The 26,795-nt window shown below is 42.6% G+C and overlaps 1 long non-coding RNA gene across 1 annotated transcript; it reads left to right on the top strand.

Moving 5' to 3' along the window:
- LOC116539466 lies at positions 1-23,203 on the top strand. Its single transcript, XR_004264059.1, has 4 exons — positions 1-10; positions 13,770-13,773; positions 14,426-14,432; positions 23,078-23,203. It is a non-coding gene; the product is annotated as an uncharacterized LOC116539466 (long non-coding RNA).
- The last annotated feature ends 3,592 nt before the right edge of the window (positions 23,204-26,795 follow it).

Genomic DNA, 26,795 nt, shown 5'->3' with positions numbered 1-26,795 from the left:
TAATATCAATGTTTTAAAAACTTACTGTGTAATCCATTGTAGTGACATAGTTAGCGTATTTGATGCCTGGAGTGGATCACTTTTTAACATCCCCTCCTCTCTATGATAAAATTATTTTCAGTAATTATCACATAAGGATTAGCAATAACCATTATTTTCTGAAATTGTTCATTTTAAAAACAAATAATTAACAATTTTATTGGAAGAGCAAAGCTTAATTTTAAATATATTCAAATTCAGTAAAACATTTCATATATGAACTAAAATTTGCCCTTGCCAAACGAAAGTATTATACCTTGAAGTTCAGAATTTCCTTCTTCTAAATCTGAAACATAAAACCTCTGAGTGATTACTCAGAAATGGCAGAATTGGCGTAACTCGAGATCTTTGTGTCTTTTTTTCTACAATTACTGAGCTACCATTGTTTTTGAATCTACTGTTTAAACACAGGAAGAGATGATATCGCCAGGGCTGGATACCAATAGCTCCAGCAATTTTGAATCATTATACACTTGCTTTATATAAAACTCCTGTGACTGAGTCCACCTGTGCTGAGGAGTGGAGTGGGGAAGATACCTTGAATAGCCAGGCGTTCTTCAGATTAACTTCCTTAATAAAGAGTACAATGTTTATTAAAGGATAATAAAAAAGCAGAAGAATACAAAGCTTACATATATTCTATTAAAACTCAATAGTAACCATAATAGTTTCCTGGAGCTTAAACCAACAAAAGATTTTGGGGAGAAAGCAATTTGATCACTAGTATTATTTAGAATTGTTGGCTCATGTTGATAATAAAAAGCAAATCAACTTTTTTTTTTCGAGACAGTGTCTCACTCTGTCACCCAGGCTAGAGTGCACTGGCATGATCACGGTTCACTGCAGCCTCCATCTCCTGGGCTCAAGTCATCCTCCCACCTCAGCCTCCCATGTAGCTAGGACCACAGTCATGTACCACCACACCTGGCTAATTTTTAAAAATTTTTGTGGAGATGGGGGTCTTGCAATATTGCCCAGGCTGGTCTTGAACTTCTGGGCTCAAGCAAGCCTCCTGCCTCAGCCTCCCAAAGTGTTGAGATTACAGGTATGAGACATTGCGCTTGGCTGCAAATGAACTTTTAGTCGGCTTTATTGTTGTTTTTAAATTCTCTACAGACAAGACACACCTGGTGCATCCTCCCAGTGTCCTGCTCTCAGGCATTCTATTGTTCCAGTTATTTCCTTCGCCTGTGAATTTCCAGAATCTTCTGAATTCCCCACACTGAGTGCAGCCCTTTGTACATAGTAGGTACTTAATAACTATTTGTTGAATTAGGAATGCCAGCCATGCTACATTTTTTCATGCTCACTATTTTTTAAATGCCCAGGGGCAAGGATTTTTATCTGTGTTTTATAATCAGGCTTTAAGAAATTATATAACATGTCCAAATTCACACAGGTCCGTAGTAGTAGAGCTGGGATTCGAACCAGGGTCTCTCCGGCTCTTGTGCGTTGAGCACATGCCCATGTACACAGCTTCTCATCTGTGCCATACTGTGCTGACACTTTTGACTACCGACTTTAGAATTTATAATGCATAATTAAAGAAGTATTCTTTGTGGATACTATTGAAGCTTGTTTGCATCCTAAATGCAAGTTAGAAAAATATTTGGCACCAGTGACTGTCACATTCATTAGGCGCCTTAAACCCATCTGCAGCTCTATTGATATTCATCAGCCCTGCTAAATCATTTACACCATCAGGAAATTAGTCTAGAATGACACTCCCTTTCAGAGAAAGGAACCAGGAAAATCCAGAGAGGCAAGAAGCTGAGCCCTGATGGGAGGCGAATAATAGCAGGTAACTGCTCCAGGCCCCACTGCCAGGGGGACAAGGGAGCTGCTGTCATCCATAGGTTGAAGAAATAAAAACCCAGCCGCGGTGGGATTTTCATTCATATGGCAACACAATCCAGTGCTTGGCAAGTCACTGAGCCTTCACAGCCAACCATCTGTTTCAAAGCCTCCTGCATTTTCCCATTCATGTAGCCATTTAATCTGCCCTTGGCAGGATTGAAAATAAAATTCGGGAGACTCGCTGAGAAATGCATGCCTCAGAGAAGCCCTGACTGAGATAAACCCAGACCTAGCACACCCCGGCCACTGCAGGAAGCTGCACAAAGGCCCTTCCAGCCCACGGATCTTTTTCTAATCAGAAATTATCCCACGTGCTGTCACCAGGGGGAGCCCCCACAGGAAGCTGCTGACCTGAGAGAGCACCGCGGAGGGACTCGGCGGACCTCAGAGCTTCTGGCTCAGCCACCTTTGCTGTAGCAAACATGGAGACCAGGAGGGAGATTTAGGCCTTTTCGTTTTATGGCTAGACGTGGCACGAATATGGGAAAATGAACAGCTGAGTTATCTTACCATATCTTCTATTTAGGGGCTCAGGAGTTAAGGGAACACCAGGTTGCAAACGCATTTTATAACGTCCACTTACCAAACTTCTTTTATGTAAAAAAATTTTTTTAAAGCAATAAAATTTTCTCTAGAAATGCTCAGTCCCATGAAATTTCCTTGTAGCAGAGCTCAAACATGCCTTCTACATAATTATAAATGAAAGGATTTGATCTTTTATAAATTATCTGAAGTCACTGGGTCCAGACCCAGAGGAGCATCCAAACAACCCATGAACCTTTAAAAAACGTAAGTGTGACTCAACTGATATGAGTTGATGTCCAGGCAACTGTATTAAAAACTCATTTCAGAACAACTGCTTGAAAAGAGTCTCCATAACCCTATTTTGTCTGCCTAAACCAGCAGAGGCTTTGAATTTCAGTTTGATCGTGCCAAATAAAAGAGTTACTTGGTTCTTCTAAATAGGCTTCTACCCTGGAACCTGTGTTTCCCAGACTTGCTTGTTTTTACAGATTATCTGAACGTTGGTTCTCAAACTTGACTGCACATCAGCATCATCTGCTGCTCCTTAAAAAGGCCCAGTGCCTGGGTGCTGCCTCCAGTGACTGATTTTATCAGTCTGTGGTGGGGCCTGGGCATCAGGATATTTTAAAGCCCCACTGATGACTGTAATGTGCAGCACAGTTTGAGAACCATTAATGGAGGGGGCTGTCAGAAACACAGATGCCCAGGCCCCAAACTAGACTGACGGAATCAGTGTCTTTAAAGAGGATCCAGGGTGGCTGAATTTTTAACATGCATAGCAATGTTAAAAATGGGCCTCATGATCCGGAAAGTCTGTGAACCAAAAGAAGCTCACATTTCTATTTCACTGGAAGCTGTAGTCCTTCCCTGTCCCTGTAGCAGTGAGAGCAGTCGTTTTGCTAGAGCTGCGGTAGAGAAGGCCTGTGGTTGGTCTGGGGCCAACCTTGGGCTCCCACCCTCCCTCCTTCTGCCACCCGTCTACACACATGTGGATGTTTCTATAAATCACTTCTGATTTGTGGTTCGTATTCAGGAAGTGTTCTGTCTGCTTACCCATGTAATGATGGAGTGGAGGAAAGGTCTAATTTTGGAACGACGGTGGCTTAGGCAGCACCGTGTTCCCTGCAAGCTGAATTTCCTAAATGCACTCACTCCACCACTCCGGCGGCTGCTCACCACAATTACACAGGCAGTGTAAGGCACTCTATCCATCACAGCAAATTACTGGCATGATCCACTCAAGAATCAGGCTGGACAGCCTTGCTGATGGCAATCTTTGCAGAACCTCCTTGATAACCAAGAGGAAGGCAAGGTGGGAGACAGAGCTTTGCAGGTCAAGGCTGTTGAATCAATTAACAAGAGCTCACCTGATTCCAGTGTGGCTTCCAGTCTGACCAGGGAGATGAGATTTGTGAAAGCTGTTAGTACAGACAGTATCATACAAGAGTGTGAGTTCTTATTGCCTGGGTTTCAGTGGCACAATAAAATCAGGGAAGGAAATTAACTTTCATGGAGTGTCTTACACAGTGCTAGGCTCTAAGATACATTGTTTTATGTAATTCACTTGACAGCCCCAGGATGCATCATTACTCTCATTTTACAGATAGAAAAACGGAGGCTCATTTTTATCCAGATCACTTGGGTACATGGAGGCAGAGACACTTTCTCTGGCCCCCAAACCCTTTCCTTTCTCAGTGGCTTAGGCCAGTTGAAACCCCACAGACCTTGGCCTCTGAGTTTCCTCAGAGATCAGTTACTGGGGACCCTGGGAAGCCAGGCAGGGAAGTCTGCTTTGACAGTAATCACCTGTGAAGGAGCTGCTGTGCCACTTCTCTGCAGAGCAAGACCAGGAAATGGGACTCCACTCCCCTGCCATGAACTCAGAACTCTGGCCTTTCCTGTCTAAAGCTCCTGGTTTGGTAAACTGGTAAGAAGATGCTAGTGCTGCATCCCTGACCCAGGAGTATCTTCCAAGCTAGGAAGGGCCTTCTCTTTCTGTTGCTGGGGTCTTTACAAATCTCAGCAAACAATGTGGTAAGACTCCTGACGTCATCCTTGGGTTTCTGGGTCTGTAGTTTCTGGTAAGCACCCTGTGATTTTAACCTTTGGTAATTTGTGGGTGCTGAGGTGGCTCAGGAAACTGTAGTGAGATAAAAGACATGGGGCTTTGTTCTAGGTTGGGTTCCCCAGAGGCCCACCATGAGTCATGTATCTGGGTGCAGGGAGTTTATTTAGGAAGGCGATGCAAGGAGTATTGGTGAGAGAGTCAGAAAGTGTGACAGAGAAGGGAAGAAGAGAATCCTATAAAGGGTGTGCTCGTTGTTGGGCAGTTTCTACTGTGGGCAGTTGGGGCTCAGTTCCACTGTGGACCTGGAGAAGACAGTATAGATTATTGTACACACCTCCAATTTATCCCATCCTTACCCAGGGCTGTGAGAGCTGTGGTATTGATCCTTCAGTTCCCACCCATCATTGACTGAGAGCTGTCCCTGCAGAGAGGGAAACTAATTACCTCTATGACACAGGCTCCAAGGGCTGAGAGGCAGCTCTCAGCCTGTGAGTGGGTCCTGACCACTGAATGAACAGTAGAGGGGACACAGAAGGGCCTGAATCTACTCCAGGTTGGAGAGGCTTATGCCATTCAGTGGCTCTGATGACACTGCCTTGAGGAAATCTGTCCACATGATGTGGCCACACTGGGCTCAAGGATAGCAAGGCTAAGATGGGAGTCTGCTATGCAGAAGAAGGACAAGTAGCCACCATCAGATCTGGCCCAGGCCTCGGACTCTGAAGGGGCAAGGGTTGGGGCCATTGGAAGGGGGCAGAAACTCATCCTATGCCTAGGATTGACAGATCAAATACAGGCTGCCCAATTAAATCTGAATTTCAGATGAACAATGAGTGATTTTTAGTAAGAACAGCCCATACAATTATTTGTTGTTCATCCAAAATTCAAATTTTAATGAATATCCTATATTCTTATTTGCTAAGTCTGGCAATGCTACCCATGTCCCCTCTCTGAGATGACAGTGGGTGTGGGCAGAGGCCACTCTGGTCTCCAGCACCCCAGAGCCTTTGACTCTTCGGTAGAAGGCCAAAGGTAGCCTGAGTACATCTCCTCAGTTTTAGGTAAGGAGGGGCTGTGTCTGTGCAAAGGGAGGGGAATCAGGCTTCAAATAAGGAAACATGTTGGCCTTTGGAAACAGAGTTGCACAATCTACAAATAGCCTCTGGAGTTCATGGTGTGGCTAATGGTTGTTTTGGAATTCATATTTAACTAACACTTCTTGAATCCCTACCATGTATGACCTTCTTCCTGATCACCACGTCTCTTCATCTTCATGACCACTCCTGTTTACACCTGAGGACAATGAAGTCTTTCAGAAGACAGCTTTGTCCAAAGTGGACACATGTGAAATTGTACCCCAATTTCTGGCCACAAGTCCCAGGATCCTTTCTGTTACAGCACAGCTGCTTCTATTGAGGGTCATCTGACCCCATGCCCCACGTCCAACACTGCCGTCGCTTGTTTATGTCATGTATAAGGTAGAGGCTTGGCTCAATCAGTATGATTTTTGGTCCACATGCAAAACTGAATTACAGGCAGTTATTAGCTCACTAATGGATTGCCGTCTGGGTCATTCCACAAATATAGAATATACCTGAACTGTATTTCTCATATTAATAAACGACACACATTCCTTGAAAATACTGTTTCTGTGAGAAAATACACCCTGCATTTGAGCTGAGAATGCAGGACCAACTCGCTCCTTACATGAACCCTGTAAAAAGGAAACTTTCTCCTTTTGCAAGGCCAATCCATCCACCAATTCTTACAGGAAAGGGTTGAGGCCATGAGGCCGTGCCTGGTAAAGACTCTGGCAGGTGGGGCTGGAGGAGGAGATGCTTCCTTCTGGAGGTTGATGTGGTTTAGCTGTGTCCCCACCCAAATCTCATCTTGAATTATAGTTCCCATAATCCCCATGTGTCATGGGAGGGACCCAGTGAAAGGTAATTAAATTATGGGGATGATTACCCTTATGCTGCTCTTGTGATAGTGAATGTGTTCTCATGAGATCTGATGGTTCTATAAGGGGCTTTCCCCCCTTTTGTTCAGCACTTGTCCTTCCTGTTATGATGTGAAGGACGTATTTGCTTCCCCTTCTGCCATGACTGTAAGTTTCCTGAGGCTTCCCAGGCCATACTGAACTGTGAGTCAATTAAAACTCTTTCTTTTATAAATTACCCAGTCTTGGATATGTCTTTATCAGCCGCATGAGAACTGAGTAATATAGAGGTGGAGGCCCCAAGCATGAGCGGATGTGAGGCAGTGGCACAGGCAGGAGAGTTGGAGACTCTAGACATGGCGCCTGGATCATGAGAGGAGCTGGGGGAACCACAGACCTAAGGAGGAAGTCATCACTGTGGGCTTTGGTCTTGTAACCTGGAAACTTCAGAGGCAAAAGAGGAAAAAGGAGAGAGGGCTGAGACAGATGAGGGGCCCTCTAGTGACAGTTGTTCTGGCTAAGAGCAGAGAGACAGACATTTCTAGAAAGAAAAGAGGGGGCCAGTGGCCCCAGGGAAGTCCTCTGTATGTGCAGCAGCAGCCTGACCCAGTGAAGAAGTGGGTACGTTGGTTAGGAGAAGCCGCAGCCATTTTATGGTTCATCCCCACGCTAGTGTTATTTGCCTAGAAATTTCCATGCCTGGATATACTTCATATTGAGGGTTGTTCCTGAATCCTGGATAAATTGATGAGCTCAAGGAGTCTGATGTCAAAAAATTTTTGCAACCATTTCTATGACCCTAAACTAAATTCTGAAATTAACCAACCAGTCAATGATGCAGTGCCTAATGGGGACGGGGCAGCCCTGTGTCAGGTATTGATGAATTCAGAGAGTCACTTTACATTAGAGAAGCATGAGTCATAAGCTCAGCCTTCCAAGAAGGTCTGTGAAGGGGGAGATTGGAGAGGGTGAATGTAATTATCTAATGCAATGGCAACCTCAATAAAGGATGGCAAGGGGATGGGCAATAAAAGGAAAGTACTGGAGCATCTGATTAGGACCCCAAATACAAAAACAACGGTGAGGATTCTCAAGAGAGTAGAGACAACACTTCCTTCTGGGGGATATGCAGCAAATAACCCCCATTCCTCTCTCACACTCTCCTCTGAAGACTACCATGAACCCATGACAAAAGAAGACTTGCAGAACTTTAAATCCAAAATCAGGTTTGCACAAAGGACAGACACTGGCTTAAAGTCATGGGATGAAGGGGCCAAAAATTTAGCTTTGACCAGTTAGGTAAAATATTTATCCTGAAGGAAAAAAATAGTACCAGATGTCTTTCCTGCTAGAGAATAATCCAGGTAAGGCTAGTGACAGCTTCTTGTTCCATAATGGCATCCCAGAGGGAAAAAGAAAAATGAAAGGAAGCTCTCTTAATCTTGGCACCGTCTCAGATCTGATACTTGGAAAACAGGTTTGTTTTAAAAAGCAGATCAGCAGCCCCAAAGGAGCATGCATAACAGGAGCCTCCAGCTCTGCTCAGGGCCCAGCTGCTCTTGGGCAGGCTGACATGGCTTCTCTTCTGCCAGTGTCAGGCCAGGGCACGCTCCTTCCCCTCTGGTGCTACAAGGAGCACAATGCACCCCAAGGGAGAAAATAATCAGCTCACAGGGCAGGAGTCTCTATTTCTGCAGCCATCACTTAGGCCTGTTGAGGGCTCAGTGGGTAGACCCCATTTCCAGTACAGCACAGGCCATGAAGCTAAAGAGCTGCTGCAAAGTCAGATGGGAAGAACTGTAGGACATTGTCCCCACCACTTCACCTGTGGGGTCAGGCAGGACCTCAGATCTTCGGCAAATAATGTGGGCTGCGGAAGACCCGTGGCTATTTTGTGGAAGGGTGAATTTGAATCACCCTCACAGAGAGGCAGAAATGAGTTCTTTGTTAGTGAGTGGGCCTGCCTGGCTGCCCAGCAGTGTTCTCTCTTCGGTGTAAGGTGGGCTATATCTAAATGTAGATTTAGAAACATACCATATTCTGAGAAAGTGTCATTCAGGGTAGTGTCCATTCCAACATTTCTTACAGATTGTAAGACTGAGCCCCTTGTCCCAGCATTTTAGAAGGAGCCAGTTAAGGTTGAGGGGCCACAGAAACCTCTGCTGTTAGCCCCTGTAAAAATTCCACATAGTTATGTAAATCAAATAAGACAGAGATTTTAAAAAATGATTTCTTTTTTTGATAAAGATGTTTATGATGATCATTGTCCTTGAAAATAAATTTCCAAAAAGTCATGGGGCTTGTTTTCTCTGTACTTTAGCATCAAGCAGAGAGAAAAGACAACTGACCAACAGCTACCCTCTGGGATCTGGCCTGTGCCACCCAGTTGCCAGGAAGCCTGTGCCATCCAGACCCACATGTGCTGAGGGTGGCTCCTGGCACAGTGGCACCCCATCCTCGCCATTCACGTTTTTCTTACACACAGTCCCAAATCTGTTCTCCTAGCTTATCAGTTTGGGAATAAAACTAAAATTGACATGACTATGCCTGGCCCTTGCCTTTTCTAACACTGGAAAAGAGTTTTGGTGGTAAGAGGGCCCCATCATTGTGCAGACAAGGAAAGGAAAAAGAGGGAGGCGAGATGGCTTGCCCAGTGGCACTGCAGGAGTCAGCAGAGCCTGGGAGCCTTAGAAGCTTGCTGACAATTCTTCTACCCAAGCATTGTGATGGATCCTTTCACAAAGACTCACATTTGTAATATCAGCACTTTAGGAGGCCAAGGCACATGGATCACCTGAGGTCCAGAGTTCAAGATCAGCCTGGCCAACATGGTGAAACCCCTTCTCTACTAAAAATACAAAAATTAGCTGAACGTGGTCGTGGGCACCTGAAATCGCAGCTACTTAGGAGGCTGAGGCAGGAGAATTGCTTGAACCTGGGAAGTGCAGATTGCAGTGAGCTGAGATCATGCCATTGAACTCCAGGCTGGGTGACAGAGCAAGAGTCCATCTCAAGAGAAAGAAAAAAAAAAAGACTTACCTCCCTCTCTCACAACTCCTGTCTCCTTTTGGGGCTAAGAAAAACACCAGCACTCTGTTTGTAACAGGATGAAGGTAAATGGGAGAGGAGGTGACTTTGGGACTGGCCTTCTATGAAGCCACGGTAGCGTCATTCCCTCCTGAGGAGACTTTTCCAGGCAGCCACATCTCAGGCGGCACCCACCAATTTCAATCCCAGAAAAAGGAGGCAAGGGAGTCTCTGAGACAGGCTGTCCTTAGACCAGGAGCTAAGGTCAGTGGTGCTCTGCAAACCTTCATCTGAACTTTGTCTCAGGTTTCCTTTTAAGCTCCAGGAAAGATTAGAAGTCACAATCTTAGAAAAAATGGACTTGGGTTTTCATTAAAGTTTTCCTGCATGGGGCATTGGGCAATGGATATGTGAGTTTAGCTTCTGGCAATGGCGACTCCCATTGCTCTGTTTGAATAGAAGCCACCCTCCAGAGGAGAAAGAACAGGTAGTAATGGTGTCTGGATTTCTGAGTCACCTTGGTCAGGATACACCAGGTCAAAGTGCTTACTATTTGGTCATTTGGATGTTTAACTGCCACCGGGCTGGTCTCCCTTGCCTTGATTTTCCCCCGTCTGTCTTTTCTTTACCCAGAGGAAATACCTATTCCTTATCTTACCCTAATCAATAAATGTCTCTGGTGGGTGGCCACTGCTCATCCTTTCAAACGCCTCACCTCAGAGTTGCAGATCCTCCAGCCCACTGGCTCACTGCTCCCTTCACAAGCCTGCTCTTCTGCGAAGCCACATCTCTAAGAGCAACCTAAACTTAACCTTTCTCGTTCAGCTTTCCCACCCGTTGACTTTATTTCAGAGTAGCTCCCTCACCTAGAATACCACCCTGCTCTTGCTACAAATCTCTATCTTCCAAAATCCAGCCATCCAAACTCACCCCTAATGTCACCCGAAGTCTAACATGGTCATTATCTCAATGGTGATGATGAGGAGGAGGATGTTGGTGCATAGCATGGATTATTATGTACCAGGTCATGTGTTAAATGTATGGGGTTTACCTCAAAATCACAGTACAACGTGTAGGTGGTGTTATTATCTCCATTTGACAAAGGAAAAAAAACAACCAATGCACAAAGAGGTGACATGACACTTCACTCCACCATGTATTGTGGTAAGTCATATTCACTTTGCATCTTCCCTTCTAGGGGAGCAGGAGTGGGGTCCTAGGCCTCTTCTTTTGTACCCTCTGCTCCCTGCAGTGCCTGACACATGGTACCTACTGAATATATTGGTTGTCACTTCAGAAGGGCACAATAATTCAGCTGCTTATTATGTTTTCTTGCAATTGGCTAGTTTCTCATTCGGTGACTTGGTTTTACATTTCAGAGATCAAGTCTAGGGTAGACAGAAGAGGGTCATCTACTGCAGCAGAAGGAAGCATCATGTAGTTTCCTGAGGGAGACAGGGAGGAAGGTGGGGGAAACCCTTTCTTCTTCTGTGGGATGGGGCCACGTGTGACCCAGGGCAGTGTATCACTGAATGGCTCCAGTTCTTCAAGCCTGGACAGGACTGACCACAGTTCTGATGGGAGTGGATGGGTAGGGGAGGGTTAAGAGGAAGAAAACAAGAGGTTTGGAACTGGCAACTCTGTGTGTCTGTGTGTGTGTGCACGTGTGTGTGTGTGCTGTATCATGGCATGAACACTAGAGACTCAGGGCTGATTAACTTCACCGGTCATATACCAGAGAGGGGAAAGGCCAATCTCTCTGTGCCCCAGTGCTTTTGTCTCTGGTGGGGGGTACAGGGGCCATGGCTTCCCCTGTGGAGCCCAGGCCTCCTGTGCTAGCTGGCAGTGGAATCTGCATTTCCAGGATCACAGATACCCAGACTCAAGCTTGGTGTTGCCACTTATAAGCCAAGTGCCCTCTGGCAAGGAATGCACTGGTTCTGAGCCCATTTCCACCTGTGTTAATGCTGGGTAACATACCTATATTTCAGGGTTGGTGTCAGGGCTGGATGAGGCAGTGTACACAGACCATGGGCGTGGGGCCCAGGCTGTGGCACAATGAAGAAGAAGGTAGAGCTTCATCTCAGGTCCCACGGCCCATTTGAACTCACGTGGACACTGCTTTATGCACACGTGATGCTTCTCTGTTATGAAGGCCTCAGTCCCTGGGACCCCTCAGGCCCCGCTTTCCCCAGCAAGTGTTCCTTCTGCTCCAGGAGAAGCCTGCCTTCAGGGGGATCAAAACCACATTGTATGCCCACTGGATTGTCCTTTGCATGGCTTTAAGAAGCAGAATTCTACCCTGTTTCTGATACCCCATAATAAGAAATGATATTGTTTGATGCTGCTTTGATTTAATGGGTCTTTAGTATGCATGACCTAGAATTTTGGAGACCATGACTATAATTTGGGGCTTGTAGTTAAGTACAGGTCAGAGGCTGAACATAATTCACCACTGCTGTGTGTCCTTGGGTCTTCCATGTGTCCCCCTTCATTCTTTGATGAAGATTGCTTTAGGATATTCTATTTCCTTCCTTATCTCCATGCCCATCTTCTGAATTCAGGCAAAGAATAATTCCACTTTAAAAGTTGGTCTAAGAAGCTCTAGGTTGATCGGTTGCTTTGAGCTCACCTAAACCCAAAGCCTCACTCTATGGATGAGGAAAATGGAGGTTGAAAGAGATTAAGTAACATGTGCAGGTAATTACAGAGGTGAGTGGCAGATCCAGAGGAGTAAACAGGCCCCAGTGTTCCCAGAGTAGAGTGTTTTTCAGCTCATGTTGCTCTCAGCCTGAGTCCATGGGATGTTTCCTGTGCCTTTATACTTTCTATACAATTATTTATTCAATGTTTTTCTTCAAATTGACTCATATTTTTATTTTAATAAATTTATCTTAAAGGGAAATTTTATATCATGACTTTACGAAAAGACAGTATCGTTTGCCACTAATAGGAAGTTATAACTAAAGACAATGCAAAATAGTATATGAGATTATAACTGTATATTGTTGCCTGGTCAAAGAAAACATACTGGAAATTCGTTCTCTTTTATTAGAAAGGAGGATTGGCAAGTTTCAGGGGTGTTAAGACCTAGAAGACTAAACCAAAACTGATTCTGGACCTGATTCCAATGCCGTCTAATGTCATCTTTATATTCATGAGAAGAATTTTTCTCCAGTACCATCAGTCATATAATTCTCACACTTGGAGACCACTACAGGGAACAGTGTAGCCACATCAGATCCCCTTGTTTCTTTAGTGGTCAGCAGACTCCTCACCTTTCCTTGCCCAGCAAGCTCCATCAAGAATATTAAACTTAAAAACACTTCCTAGATGTTTAGTGACAAAATGCCCAATGAACGCCTGACTTCCCTTCGTTTTCATATGTTGAGGAATACATGTTGAATTTAGGCATACATTTTCATAAATTTTCTTATGGACTATTTTGTTCACCTCAGAAACAATGTCAAGATAATTCAATTTTAAATAATAAGTCAGGGAAGTTGATCTCAGCAGTGGAAAATGCTGTGATTTAAATTGCCAATATACAAATACTTATAGTTCTTGAATACCACTGCCAACTGTGCCTGCCGGAAGTTAAATTCTCAATAGCTTGCTCTGATTGATGCAGGCATTAGTCATTAAAAAAAAAAAAAAATGTTGAACTAAGTAATTTGCATCCAAAGGATGACATCAGTAACACCATGAACTTGTTGTTCTAGAAACTGACCACTAGATGGCGAACTTGCAATTCAAAAATAAAATAACTCAGCCTCTGCGGTACAAGCATTTTACCAAATGATCTATTGTACTTACAAACCTGCATCTACACAGCGAGAAGGTACTACTTGTCCTGAAGATGGTATTCTTTTCTTTTCTACCAGACTTTGATATTTCTCTCCCTCTTTCCTCAGGACAGGTCACTTCTCCCCACAGTCAGTGTTTCTGTGTGAGTTCACCTTTAAAACTTTTGAGTGTATCATTATTGTATTCCCAGCCCTGTGACTGAGTAGGAAAACGTGTTCCTTAAGATGTGGTCTCTTTCTTCCCCCTGCCTTGACACTACTCACTCCTGAGCACGAGGGCTTCACATCATCAAGCCTCATTCCTGAATGCGAATCCAGTGCAGCCTGCAAAACCACCCTGATTTGTGGGAAATTTTTTCTTCTCTGTGAATCACACACCAACTTTATTCTCCTCTATAATGACAGCAATAAATCCTCTTTAAAGTTTCTTTTTAAAAGAAATTTCTTATCAATGGAGTGATTGTTCTTGTACCAACTCTTTAAATATGGCTATAATGAGATATATGAGCCTAGTTCTCAGAGTGAGGACAGGAAGTAGGAGTGACACCTTTGTGCAGCAGGGTCTAAAACAATAGAATACATTGAGATCATTGCAGCAAATCAGTTGGTTTATTTGGAAGTTCTAATTTAGAGCTGTCTCTTTCCCCCATGGCTAATGGTGTGTATGAGCACATGTGCATGTATGTATGTGTGTGCTTGTGTATGTGTATTGGTCCATAAGGGAGGAGAGCAGAAGAACTGAAACATTTACTTATTTTCTTTCTATATAAATAGGTACATCAACAAAATCAAGCACAAAAGAGATTCTTTGTGGCTGGGGTTTCCTGGCTGCAGCCCCAGAACCTAAGAACCCAAAGCTCTGTTCCCAAGTGGACTCTCCTAATTTGCTAAATAACCTTGGGCAAGTCACTTAACCTTCCCAAACCTCAGCTTCTCCATCTATAAAGGAGGATGCAGAGCACTGTCTCTTCCCAGTTTCCCTGGGAAGTTGTGAGGATTAATGATGACAGAAAGGCAGTCAAAGGTCTAGAATTTCTTTAAGAAAGGTGCTGCTTCCCCTTGGATGAGAGTCCTAAAAATAAATAGCATAAAAACACCAGCAGTCCAGGCCAAAGTCGCAGGGGCTCTGTGCCCTGTGGTTTCCACATTTTCTGTTCCTCAAAGAGGGTTGGTGGGGACCAAACAAAACAAAACACGTAATAAAGCCTTTGTTTGACAAAATTCTCACTGGATTTTTATCTGATCACTCTGTGTCTATAGATGAAATGATTTCTAAACGTCCTGAAAGAACTGAAAGGAAAAAATGTCTCTGCCCAAAGACGCCAGACATTCCTGCCTAACCCTTCATCGCATAGAGAGGAAAGAACTCCTCTGACAATTAGCCTTCTATTTTGGTGACAGTAATTATCACCATTAGAGGCTTTGCTTTTGCTCTTATGATGAAATATATATTCATGCTGCAGAGGCCCCAATCTGAGGACTATTTGGGCAGAACCCAAAATGCAAGGGAAGGATCGATTTTAACCTATTTTAAAACATTTGATCTGATTTGATATTTCTAGTTTTCAACGGCTTACAGCAAATAGATGAAAATAAATGTCTTGTCACATGTTGTGCTGTGGACTATGCCTTTTGGTTTTCAAAGACTCCTGAAAACAGGAGGAGAATCCTCTATTAGCTGTGTCTGATGCCTCAGGATTTTCCAGCTGTCATTGTTCAAAGGTCTATTTTTTGGAGCCTGGTGGAGTGACCAAGTGGATTATTTACTCTAAAATTCTGTAAGTGATCTGTTTCTGAGTCTTTTGGCTAGAATAATAAAAAGGGCTGGGGCAGAGAGGGAAGCAGCAAGTCCACACAGTGTTTGTGGGTGTATATGCATTCTTGTGTATATTTTCAGGACAGACATCTAATTCTGATTATTTGGAGAGGAGGAAGAACAATGAATAAGCATGGGTCATGCTGCTGCTAGCTTCCTTTTATGGAGTCTAATTCTTACAGTGGCCCACTGCCTTGAGTAAGGCTTTGCTCTCTAAATAATTAATTTGCCTTTATGCAAACGTATTTGCCTCTTACAAATCCTAACACACACCACTGAGGACCCAGGCTCAGCAAACCCACTTTCAAGCACGTAAATAATTGTCTTCGAATACTTAACAATTAATCTTGGTAAAAGGAGAGCTAAACATCAGTATACTCTATTAATTTAAAACAGATATTAGCTGCTTGGTGTTAGAAAAGGTTATAAACCTATATACCGTTGTAAACCTACATGGTCAGTAAGTTTAGTTAGCTGGAATATGTTAAGTAGTACAAAGGGATAGTTTTGATGTAAATATTCAAACCATTTGCTTCAATCTATTTCACAAGTATTTGTGCAAACTGATATTTTTTTTTTTAATGAAGGCCCTGAAATCAAGAGGAGCTGGGCTTGAGAGTATAAATTACTTAATAGGGTTCCTCACTCCACCTGTAGCAAAACTCAACACACATAGTCTATGACAATGGATGAGCAGCATATTCTTAGAATTTGAGTGTGAAATACACATAAGTAAAATCCCAACCACTGGGATGCCAGATTCATGGTAGGGAGGGATTTTTGTAAAAAAATATGCTAAGACGGGCCAGGTGCGGTGGCTCACGCCTATAATCCCAGCTGCTCAGGTGACCGAGGCATAATAATTGCTTGAACCTAGGAGGCCGAGGCTGCAGTGAACCATGATCATGCCGCTGTACTCCAGCCTGGAAGACAAAGTGAGATTTCATCTCAAAAAAAAAAAAAAAAAAAAAAAAAGAGATATATGTAGTGACCAGCCTGGCCAACTTAGCAAAACCCCATCTCTACTAAAAATACAAAAAGTTAGCCAGGCATGGTGGCACATGCCTGTAGTCCCAGCTATTCAGGAGGCTGAGGCAGTAGAATTGCTTGAACCTGGGAAGCAGAGGTTGCAGTGAGCAGAGATCATGCGACTACACTCCAACCTGGGCAGCAGAGGGATACTCCATTGTCTCCCCTGTTGAGAGAGACATGGAACAGATTCTCCCTCAGAGCTTCAAGAGAAACCAACACTGCCCACATCTTGATTTTGAACTTCTGGTGTCCTAGACTGTGAAACAATAAATTTCTGTCATTTAAGTCACCCAGTTTGTGGTATTTGTTGTTACATCAGCCCTAGCGAACTAACACACAAGGGTGCTATGATATTACCTCTATTTCACATACGGAAACTTGCCCAACATCTAGTTAGTCAGTGATGGGTGCTGGATTCAAACTCAGGCCTGATGCCAAGGTCTACATGCTTTTGGCAACACTTTCCAGATCACCGTGCACATGATGTTGCAAATTTGATCCCTTCACTCTTAGTCTAAGTTCTATGGGAACAAACGTTATGGCCTCATGTCTGTAGAATGGAGAGACCACATTGTAACACACTAACCTGATCTCTCTCTCCCTCTCTCTCTCTCTCTCACACACACACACACACACACACACACACACATATTTAGAGAGAGAGAGAGAGAGAAATCCTTAGTTTCTAAGCCTCGTCTGTCTCTACCACCACCCTCCTCAGGTTACAATGTGAAAATACTGTGCCCACCCTCATCACTTTACAGCGAGGGGACAGAAGCCTGGTTGGGGTTCTCTGACCATCGTTCCCATTTCCACCCCTGCTCTGCTTTCAGATACTCCTCATTCCCTTTCAACTCAGCCAACAGAGCTTGGGATAGAGGAGGACAGAGCAAGAGGGCCCTCCTACACAGGGGGTTATGAAGTTTCCCTCCAACCCCAGGGTCCCTGAGCCATGAAGCCCTAATGTCTCCCTGTTATCCTCATAAAACTGACTCATTCACACTAACTCCTCTGTCTGAAGCTTGACTTCAACATCAGCTGACATGCTCTTAATCCTCGCTGATTTTCTGACATCTTGGGGTTTAGCTTTGTCCTAACCTTGTTCCCCCAGCTCAAGTTTGAGTTTACAAACTTGTGCAGCTGACCGAGCCCAGTCCCTCCCACAGGCTGTCAAACATCTGGCACTGGAGCTGTCTCTCTATAGGCCCGTGTCCCCAAAGCTGCATGGCTGCTTGTGAATTCTACTCGAAAAGAAACTTTCTTCCTGGACTCACAAAGGCAGTGATGCCTCTGCATCCCTCACTTTTGTGTGTGTGTGGTGGTGGATTTGGTCATTTCTGCACCTGTTTTGTGATTGTTGATATTGTTCTTATTAACTGAAATCCTAGAAGAATGGGTACCAGGTAGGTTCACTAGATTTATCCTTTGAAAAAACCCACATAGACTTTTGTTCTGCAGAACTTCCTTTCTGCCACTAGACTTAATTCTTAAGGATAGGGATGCGGCATCAGGGTAAACAGTGACATAAACAAAACTTCTCGTGTTGGGCACATTTCCTCAGCCTCCAAGATTTTTCAACAGGCCAGCTTTCGGGAAACGATCTTGTTAAAATTCTTGGTAAACTCACCACTATCTTAAATTGCTTTTAGCTGGTTTCTATCAAGATCAGGGCAAGCAGAGAGGCAGAATAAATTTCCCCTGGATGAGCTGTATCCTAAAGTGGTACTCCCAGCCAGAGTAAGGAACAAGCAGGGAGAGCCAGGAATCATCAGCACTGATGAATATTGATTATGTACATACCTGGTGCTGGACAGCTGAGGAACAGGAGTGATGATCAGAAATCAAGGGATAGGGGATTTTGGAAGCATTATAAATGGTTGTGTTAAAATGAGGTAGCTCATGAGCCTGCAAATAAAGTATCAAAAAAGGAGAAGGCGGGTGGACTCTCCTAGGACCATAGTGTGAAGGTATCCTTGAAATAATTGAATTGATGAAGGAAGGAAAGAGTTGAAGACTATGTAAAAAGAGTATTAGCTGTTGGTTTGCCTACTGTAGATAGAGCACTTTTTTGGCTATTTATTTCCTTGACTTTTTTTTTTTTTTTTGCCAGATTGTGTGTTTGAAATTTTCTTTTTTGATCTTTAAATAGTCCTGGGGGAAATACTTATAAGGCAGACAAGATGTTTGCAAACTTTTGTGTGTTTCATTAAAAGGTAAATATTACAGAGGAGGTTGTAGACCAGATCAGTTGCTGTAGTGTAATTAGCTAAGCAAATCTACCCTTTCCTTTCCCATGATTACAGTGAGGTCATTCACCTTAGTTTGTCTATCAGTAAATTGCGGATGCTACATTTTACCAACTAGCTGACTTGGTATTTCAAAGGATTTTAAGCATCTCTAAAACTATAATAAGATTTATAGCTCTGTACATTTTGTGCAGTGATAGAAAGTTACTGCTCTATGTCATCATTATTCTGAAATCTTCAGGTATTTGCAATAATTTAAGACCATGACAATGAAGGATTTAGCCAAAGAATCTGGCATATTGCTCTTTTCTTATTCTGGGTAAGGTTTTGAATTAATGCAATTGAAATTTTAAGAAATAGAGCTTATATTTTCTCAATATCAAGTGCAATTATTAAATTTTTATACTTCTGCTGTATTTCTTAACCCTTTATAAGCATTTAAAAACATGCTTTTTCTATTATTTTTCCTAAATAGGTTTTTGTGGCTATTAGTAAAGCCCCATTGGTCTCATTGGCCAGCTGCCATTCAATATTTACCAATAAGTAGGCAGGCATGAAAGGCCAGATTTGTTTACATGACAGTGATTGTCTCTGTGAGAAGCATTTGTAGCACATTGTTTTTAAAGGCAGCTTTACTTCCACTCGAAGGAATAGCTGAGTCTCAGACATTTCTTTAAATTTTACTGTAGTTTTCTATTACATTCCTAAATAAGATGAAAAATACTTAGGTAATCCACAGATTTCTAATAAAATAATAGTTTATGTCTATAATTGGGAAACACAATCTCATAGTTATGCTGACTACTGAAGAGGCCAAAGAAGCACTTTTTAAAAGCAGCATGTTCTCAGAGGAAGGGAAATAGCATTTTGTGAACACCTACTATGAGCCAGGCACCGTGCTAAATGCTTCTCTAAATTGTCAAATAAAATATTAGTTATCAGGTCATGGCATGGCGTAGTGGGTCAAATTGTGTCTCTGCCCCCAAAGATGCGTTTAAGTCCTAACCCAAATGTAACCTTATTTGGAAATAAGGTTTTTTGCAGATTTAATTGAGTTAAGATGAGGCCCTACTGAATCAGCACGAGCCCTGAATTCAGTGACTGGTATCCTTATAAGAGAAAGGTGAAGGAGTCTGGACATAGAGATACATAGGGAAGAAGGTCATGTGATGAGAGAGGTGAATGGAGTAGTGCAGACACAAGCCAAGGGATGCCAAAGATTGCCTGCCACCACCAAGACCTAGGAGAGGGGCATGAACAGATTCTCCCTCAGAGCCTCCAACCCTGTCCACATCTTGATTTTGAACTTCTGGCCTCCTGAACTGTGAAAGAATAAATTTCTGTCATTTAAATCACCCAGTTTGTGGTACTTATTGTTACATCAGCCCTAGTGAACTAACACGCAAGGGTGCTATGATATTACCTCTATTTCACATGCAAGAAACTTGCCCAGCATTATCTAGTTAGTTGGTGATGGGTGCTGGATTCAAACTCAGGCCTGACACCAAGGTCTACATGCTTTTGGCAACACTTGCCAAAAAATCACTGTGCACACAATGTTGCAGATTTGATTCCTTCACTCTTCAGTCTAAGTTCTATGGGAACAAACATTATGTCCTCATGTCTATAGGCTGGAGAGATCATGCTATACATGCTGACGTGCTTTTAGTACTTTTAGTAACGAAGACTCCATAGGCTAAAGCCAGCTCCTGGTATATCAGAGTGTCCCTTATGACAGCAAACTGATGTGAAATTATGCATGAAGTGGTTAAATATTTGAAACATACTAACTAGATTAATTGAGTTTTCCATCTTTGATGAGACCTATAAAGATGTTTGCTGTTGTCACTAACACTAATTCCTACTGAGTTCCTAGGACAAATGGCAGATCCAGGGAAAATTACTCTTACTTTCAGATGTTGGTTGTTTTGCTTTTCAGTTTATACTGCCTTCCCCAAAAGATTTAATTTTTGTTTCCTAAAACCCACATAAAAATTTAAAATTCAGTTAAGGGTTCTGTAACCTATGCATAATATTAGTTTATTTGGAAGCATCTATCCTTGAAATAATAAATCAAATGTGGATCTTTTGGTGTTATTAACTTTTCTGCATTTGAATAAATTCAGAACATTTGATCTTGACAAATAAGGAATAGCTTCTGTTCCAGGAATCCTTGCTAGAGGTGGTTGTTTTTCTTCCAAATGAGTTGACTATAGTACAAGGAACCCAGGCCAGGTTGTGAGTAAAACACAAGTCGACTTCGGTGCTGGTGGAGAAGGAAGAGGAGGACCTGGCCCAGAAGACCTCTCAGGGCTGTGGTCCCCTCCCCTTGGGCAGGGGACAAGTCATGCTGATGGTGTAAGATGGTAAAAGGGATGGAGCCCTCCTGAAAGCTCTGTGAACTCCAAGATGACCAGGTCCTTTCTTGCCCAACAGTGAGGCTCAGCAGGAAGCAGGATGCTCAATCCAAATAAACACCAATCCTTGGCCGGGCGTGGTGGCTCAAGCCTGTAATCCTAGCACTTTGGGAGGCCGAGGTGGGTGGATCACGAGGTCAAGAGATCGAGAACATCCTGGTCAACATGGTGAAACCCCGTCTCTACTAAAAATACAAAAAATTAGCTGGGCATGGTGGTGCGTGCCTGTAATCCCAGCTACTCAGGAGACTGGAGATTACAGGAGAATTGCCTGAACCCAGGAGGCGGAGGTTGCGGTGAGCCGAGGTCGCGCCATTGCACTCCAGCCTGGGTAACATGAGTGAAACTCCGTCTCAAAAAAAAGAAAAAAAAAAACAAAACACCCAATCCTTTAAAAACTTATAGAAAAAGCCGTTCATATGTTCACTTTTCAAACACGACATTGGCTGCTAGCTTCAAACTGGTGTATTACGGTCAGGTCCTATCAATAAGCTGCATCTTTCAGGTCGTAACCATCAGTGACTTTAGGAGACAGGCAGGCTATCAGAAAAAAAAAAAAAGTCTTGGAATAGAGTAGCACTTGCTTGGAGAACCTCAGGCTCCACAGAAAGGGTTTCATGGGGACCTTACCAGAACAATGGCAGTATTGAATTTTGAATGTTTTATTTTCCGATCTCAACTCATCCTTGTGTGTACTGTAGAATATCTACCAGCCACACATTTGACTACACAGTGTCTCCTTTCAGACAGCTTGGCCTAGAGCGTCATCATGTTTCTCCTACTCACCCCCCAGTTCCAGCTAAGAGGGCAGGAAGGTGTATCCTGGCCTTTTCTTCAGCAGTCTGTGGACTAATCTTTGACATTGTGAGCAGAGTGTCACTGAAGCATTGCTATAGATCAGGGATATACTCTATGAGGGGAAAGGTAGGCGTGGTAATATGAGTCCCCAGGAAGAGGGGCTTCAGAGCACCGTGGAACCTTGGGATGGCATAAGTGAACTTGCGAATGTTCCAGGATGCTCCAGGTGCTTCTGATTGCTTTTCCCTCTCCCACTAGCAGAAAAACGCATCTGCAGGTAAACAAACCCTAGCCTCTTAGTACCCATATAGCGCAAACAAAAAAAAATGGAAGAATAATAAGTCCTTTTTTGGTCAGTATTTTCTTCTTTCACCATTTTGAGGTAAATAGTGGGCAAACAAATGGTTTGCTTACAGATGCACAAGTATTTCCAAGCGCAATGAGAGGCCAATGTTGTCTGTTCTATTTTCCTCTTCTTGAGTGTTTATATTCTCTTTATTAGATCATTCTCCCACCCACTTGATTCTTGTCTTGTTTCTTTGATTTAGAAAATTGTTTTTGAACTTTTAGACAAGTACAGAGAATAATGAAACACCTTTACCCATTTTCAAGAATTAATAAATATTTACATTTTGATGTATTTCCTTCAGATCTTCTTTTAAAAAGCTTTGTTGAGGTAAAATTTATATGCTCTACAGTTCACCTATTTATAATGTACAACTCATAGTTTTTGGTATAATATATTCTTTTAAAAAATTATGGTAAAATATATATGACATAAAATTTGCCATTTTAACCATTTTAAGTTACAGTTCAGTGTTATTAATTACTTTCATAATATTATGCAACTACCACCACTATGGTTTTCACCACTAAAATTTGGTCATCACCCTAAACAGAAACTTCATAACCACTGAACAAGTTCTCACTCTCCCTTTCCTTTGACCTTGGTAATTGCTAATATATTTTCTGTTTCTATGAATTTGCTTGTTCTAGACATTTCATGTAAGTAGTATCATACAATATTTGTTATTTTCTATCTGGCTTATTTCACTTAGCAAAATGTTTCCAAGTTTCATCCATATCACAACATGTGTCAGAGCTGCATTTATTTTTATGGCTACGTAATAGTGTATTGCATGTATATATCACATTTGAAAAATCCGTTCATCAACTGGTGGACACTTGGGTTGCTTCTATCTTTCGCTATTGTGAATAATCTTGTAATGAACATTGGCATATAGGTATCTGTTCGAGTCCCTGCTTTCAATTCCATTAGGTACATAATTAGATGTGGAATGGCTGGGTCATGTATAACTCTGTTTAGCTTTTTGAGGAACTGCCAAACTGTCTTTCATAACAGATGTACTATTTTCCCACAAGCAGGATACGAGAGTTCCAATTTCGCCACATCTTTGACAACACATATTTTCTGTTTTTTGATTTTGGTTTTGGTTGTTGTTGTTCTTGTTAATGTTTTTTGAATAGCCATTTTAGTTGGTGTGAGTGAAGTATCTCATTGTGATCTTGATTTGCATTTCCTAATGACTAATGATACTGAGCATCTTTTTATGGTTTATTGGTTGTTTGTATATCTTCTATGTTGAAATGTCTATTCAAATTCTTTTCCTTTATTTAAAAAAATTGGTTGTCTTTTGTTGTTGCATTACAGGCATTCTTTACATGTTCTGAAAGCTAAACCCTTATCAGAAACATAGTTTCCAAATATTTTATCCCACTCTTTTGGTTATCTTTTCTTTTTCTTGATAATGTCCTTTGATCTTCAAGAGTTTTAAATTTTAATGAAGTCTACTTTATCTATTTTTCCTTTTGTCGTTCTTGCTTTTGGTGTCCAGATCTCCAGATCTTTATTTTTTTTAAGATGAGAAATAAAACACAGCTTGTAAAGATGTTGTTCCCTCTGGATTCTTCCCCAATGTAGTTCCCCTCTCTCCACAGAGGCTACCATTATCAAGAATTTGGTGGAACATTTCCTACCCATATTTTTATATCATTGATACTTATATATACACTAATCACAAATAACATTTTGGTACACTTTTAAAATTGTACATAAATTTTATCGTTTTTCTTTCTGCACTTTTTTGAGCCCATATTTGAGATCTATTCATGTTGATCAACATTGACTTATTTTATTCATTTTTGTTGTTATATGTAGTTGATCAAATGATTAGGAGGTCATATTCAAAATATTTAACAACTGGCATGGCTCTGGAACTGACCAACACACATAGGTGCTCATTATAAACAGCAGTAACTCTGTACCTATGTGTACCTGCACACACTTGGCTGAATACCAGCTCAGCTTTCACACTTTATTTATTCATTCCATTACTGTGGAAATTTAGATTGTTCTCAATTTTTCATGATTATGAATAATACTGATAGAAATATTCTTGTAGCCTTCTCTTCATGCATATGTGTGAGAATTTCTCTAGGACACATACTTAGGAATAGAATTGATGGGTGGTCTGCTGCCCACATGTTCTATTTTATTTTCCCTGTTGTATCAGAATTGTGGCTAAGGCTTAAAGATGAGGACAAAAGATGTTAAGTTCCCCACATTCCGTATAACCACTATGATGTCATAGCAATTGTGATCAGCTACCTCCCAGGATGTACTACTGAGAATCACCAATGCCGAGAACAGGTTATTGTAACCACTTCCACCCAATCAACTTAAGTAGAGAACAGGAAGAAAGGAGGGGGTCTTTCGGGGCAATACTAAGTTCATGAAGAGAGGATATTCCCTCTCTTGACATAACCACAATATTCACCATAAAAGCTAAGGAAAGAAGACCAAAGATAATCACTGGTAAAGGCTTTCTGGGCATCTGTCAAAACAATGATCCTTCCCTTCCCCAAACAACCTGATCAGAGTCTGGTCCTTTTTCATGGGAAATTGGTTGAGAAATTGGACCTTCAGAGTATCTGATGCTGCCAGGGTGTGGAGGAGGAGGCAGGAAAGAAGGCAGGACTGAGAGAGCGGCAGCTGCCCTCCCACCATCTAGCATGGGAAGTATACCACTGCTGGTTTACATGAATTAAGAGAACATCATGGAACATGCCTGTACGTGAGCCATCTTTGTGGTACATCCACCAGGGTGCCATTCTCTAGGGGAACATCATGCTCTGTCAAGACACTGAGGCAAGGTCGTAGAAGTGAAGGCAGGATAGATCCCATGTCAAACAGTTACTCAAGGCATAGGTTCCCATAGAGCCCTTCAAAGAATCCACATCCGTGCCCCATGAGAGCCCAGCATTTGGATGCTGTCATGGAGGAGGACATCAACAGCTCATTGGCATGGCCCAGAGATGTAACTAGAACTACAGAGAGAAGACTGCACCCTCACCCAATCACACAGGAAATATCTTCACCGTTTTCCCTTTCCTCTTGCCCACTCAACTCAAGAGGAAGAAGAAAAGCCATAGAAAGCTGGTATCTGAGAGTCTGCCAGCTGGGACTCCACCTCCACTGGCTGAGAGAGCCCTAGCAGTAGCTGCAGCCAAGAGAAGGAGGAAAAGAGCTTTGCATCAGATAAGAGATCAAAACTTGGAAACAAGCAGGACTGACTTTTAAATGCACCAATAAGCAAAAGGCATAAAAGCTAGATAATTTGGCCAAAGGTTATTAAGGGAGCCTGTCCTCAGCTGGCAGGGAGACTCAACATGGTGCAGTTAGGGCATTCGTCAGAGGGAATAAAATCGCATCATGTTTATGATCCAATGAGACTAGACTGCTCAATAAATGAGTGAACCTCAATAAACCAGGAACTGCCCAGGAGCTCTCCAATGGGAGCTCATTTATATTCCCCTCCTCGGGGAATGAGAGTTCCATTGACAATCTGATGGGTGTACAGTGATATCTTTAGTGTCGTTTCTACTTGTTTAGATCTTCTTGTTATTCATGAAAAGCATTGATTTAGAGGAAAAAAAAATCAAGAAAACAATCTGACCAAAATCCAAGAAAACTGCCAAAAGAGTCATCATTATATCGAGTCCATTTTTGTTTTCACGAAGAGAAATTAGCTTGCACCAAAATATTAATGTTGAAGTAGCCAAGAAAACTTAGCCAGTTCAATACTTTTCCTTCATCAGAATCCTGGCTTCCTGAGGGCCCCTAAAAGCTCTCCCTTCCTCCCTTCTGCCCGTCTCCTCTCAGAGATGTCAGAGGCATCTGAAGATATGGGCCTGTAGTCTTGGGAGGCTCTACCTCTGGTCTTTTGTTCAGAACATGTTGCTGAATGTTCTGCTCTCAATTTTCCACCCATTTGCCTTGCCCTGGACCTGCATCTCTGCTGGTGCTTAGCATCTTCAGATAGATAGCCAGACTGGTTTTCAGCGCAGATTTGCCTCCATGAGGATGTTTTGCCTCCACGAGGATGGCTCACAGCTAAAGCCCATGGGCTTGGACTGCATCTTGCCTTCTCCCCTCCGTCACCAACCCCCAGAGTCCAGCCTCCAGGGATCCTGGGTCTGGGAGGAGGGCTGAGCCCACCTCGAATACGTAGGAAGGGAGTTTGAACACATTCTGCATCCAATCCCCCTACACTTTGTTGTTAATTTAAATGGATGGATTTGCAGGCTAATTGTTATCCTGCCACCCTCAGCTGACAGGATGTATCAAGGGAACGGCCCTTGAAGGTAAAAGAACAGTACAGCTGGATTTAAGTAATAATGTGTCTCTCACAAACCTGCACAAGTTGCAGTTTGATGAAAATTACAGTCAAACCTTGTGTTGTAAAGTGCTGTTTACTGGAGAAAAGAAAAAAAAATCCTGTAAGATATAGAAATAGTATGTGAGACAAGCTGGCAGGGTGTTCGGAAGCATTATGATGTGTAAAGAATTCCTTGACAATGACAGATCACCTCGGGAACATCTGAGTGGGGCCTTTTGTTTATCTTCACTTGCCTTTGCATTTATGTCATGTCTTTCACTTGGGGGTGAGATTTCGTCTTTGGAAGTTGAAACAATTTTTAACTCCAGAAATGTTTACTCGGTTTTCATGAACTTGTTTTTTGCGTCTCCTCACCACACATCACGCTTCTACTTCCCTCTCTCTCCCACTGCCTCTTTGCCTTCCTTCCAGCTGGGGTGTGTCAGTCCTGGATACCAGATGCAAAATGATTAAGCCAGTGCTGTTTTCCAAGTTGGACTTGTTATTGATTAGCACTTCCTAAATCAAACAGAATTGCTGATCACT

The sequence above is a fragment of the Sapajus apella genome, unplaced genomic scaffold (assembly GCF_009761245.1).
Source record: "Sapajus apella isolate SASKATOON/1434 unplaced genomic scaffold, GSC_monkey_1.0 scaffold4, whole genome shotgun sequence".
Taxonomy (NCBI): Eukaryota; Metazoa; Chordata; class Mammalia; order Primates; family Cebidae; genus Sapajus; species Sapajus apella.
Note: the sequence above shows the minus strand (reverse complement) of the source record. Positions and strands in the feature narration are given on the sequence as shown.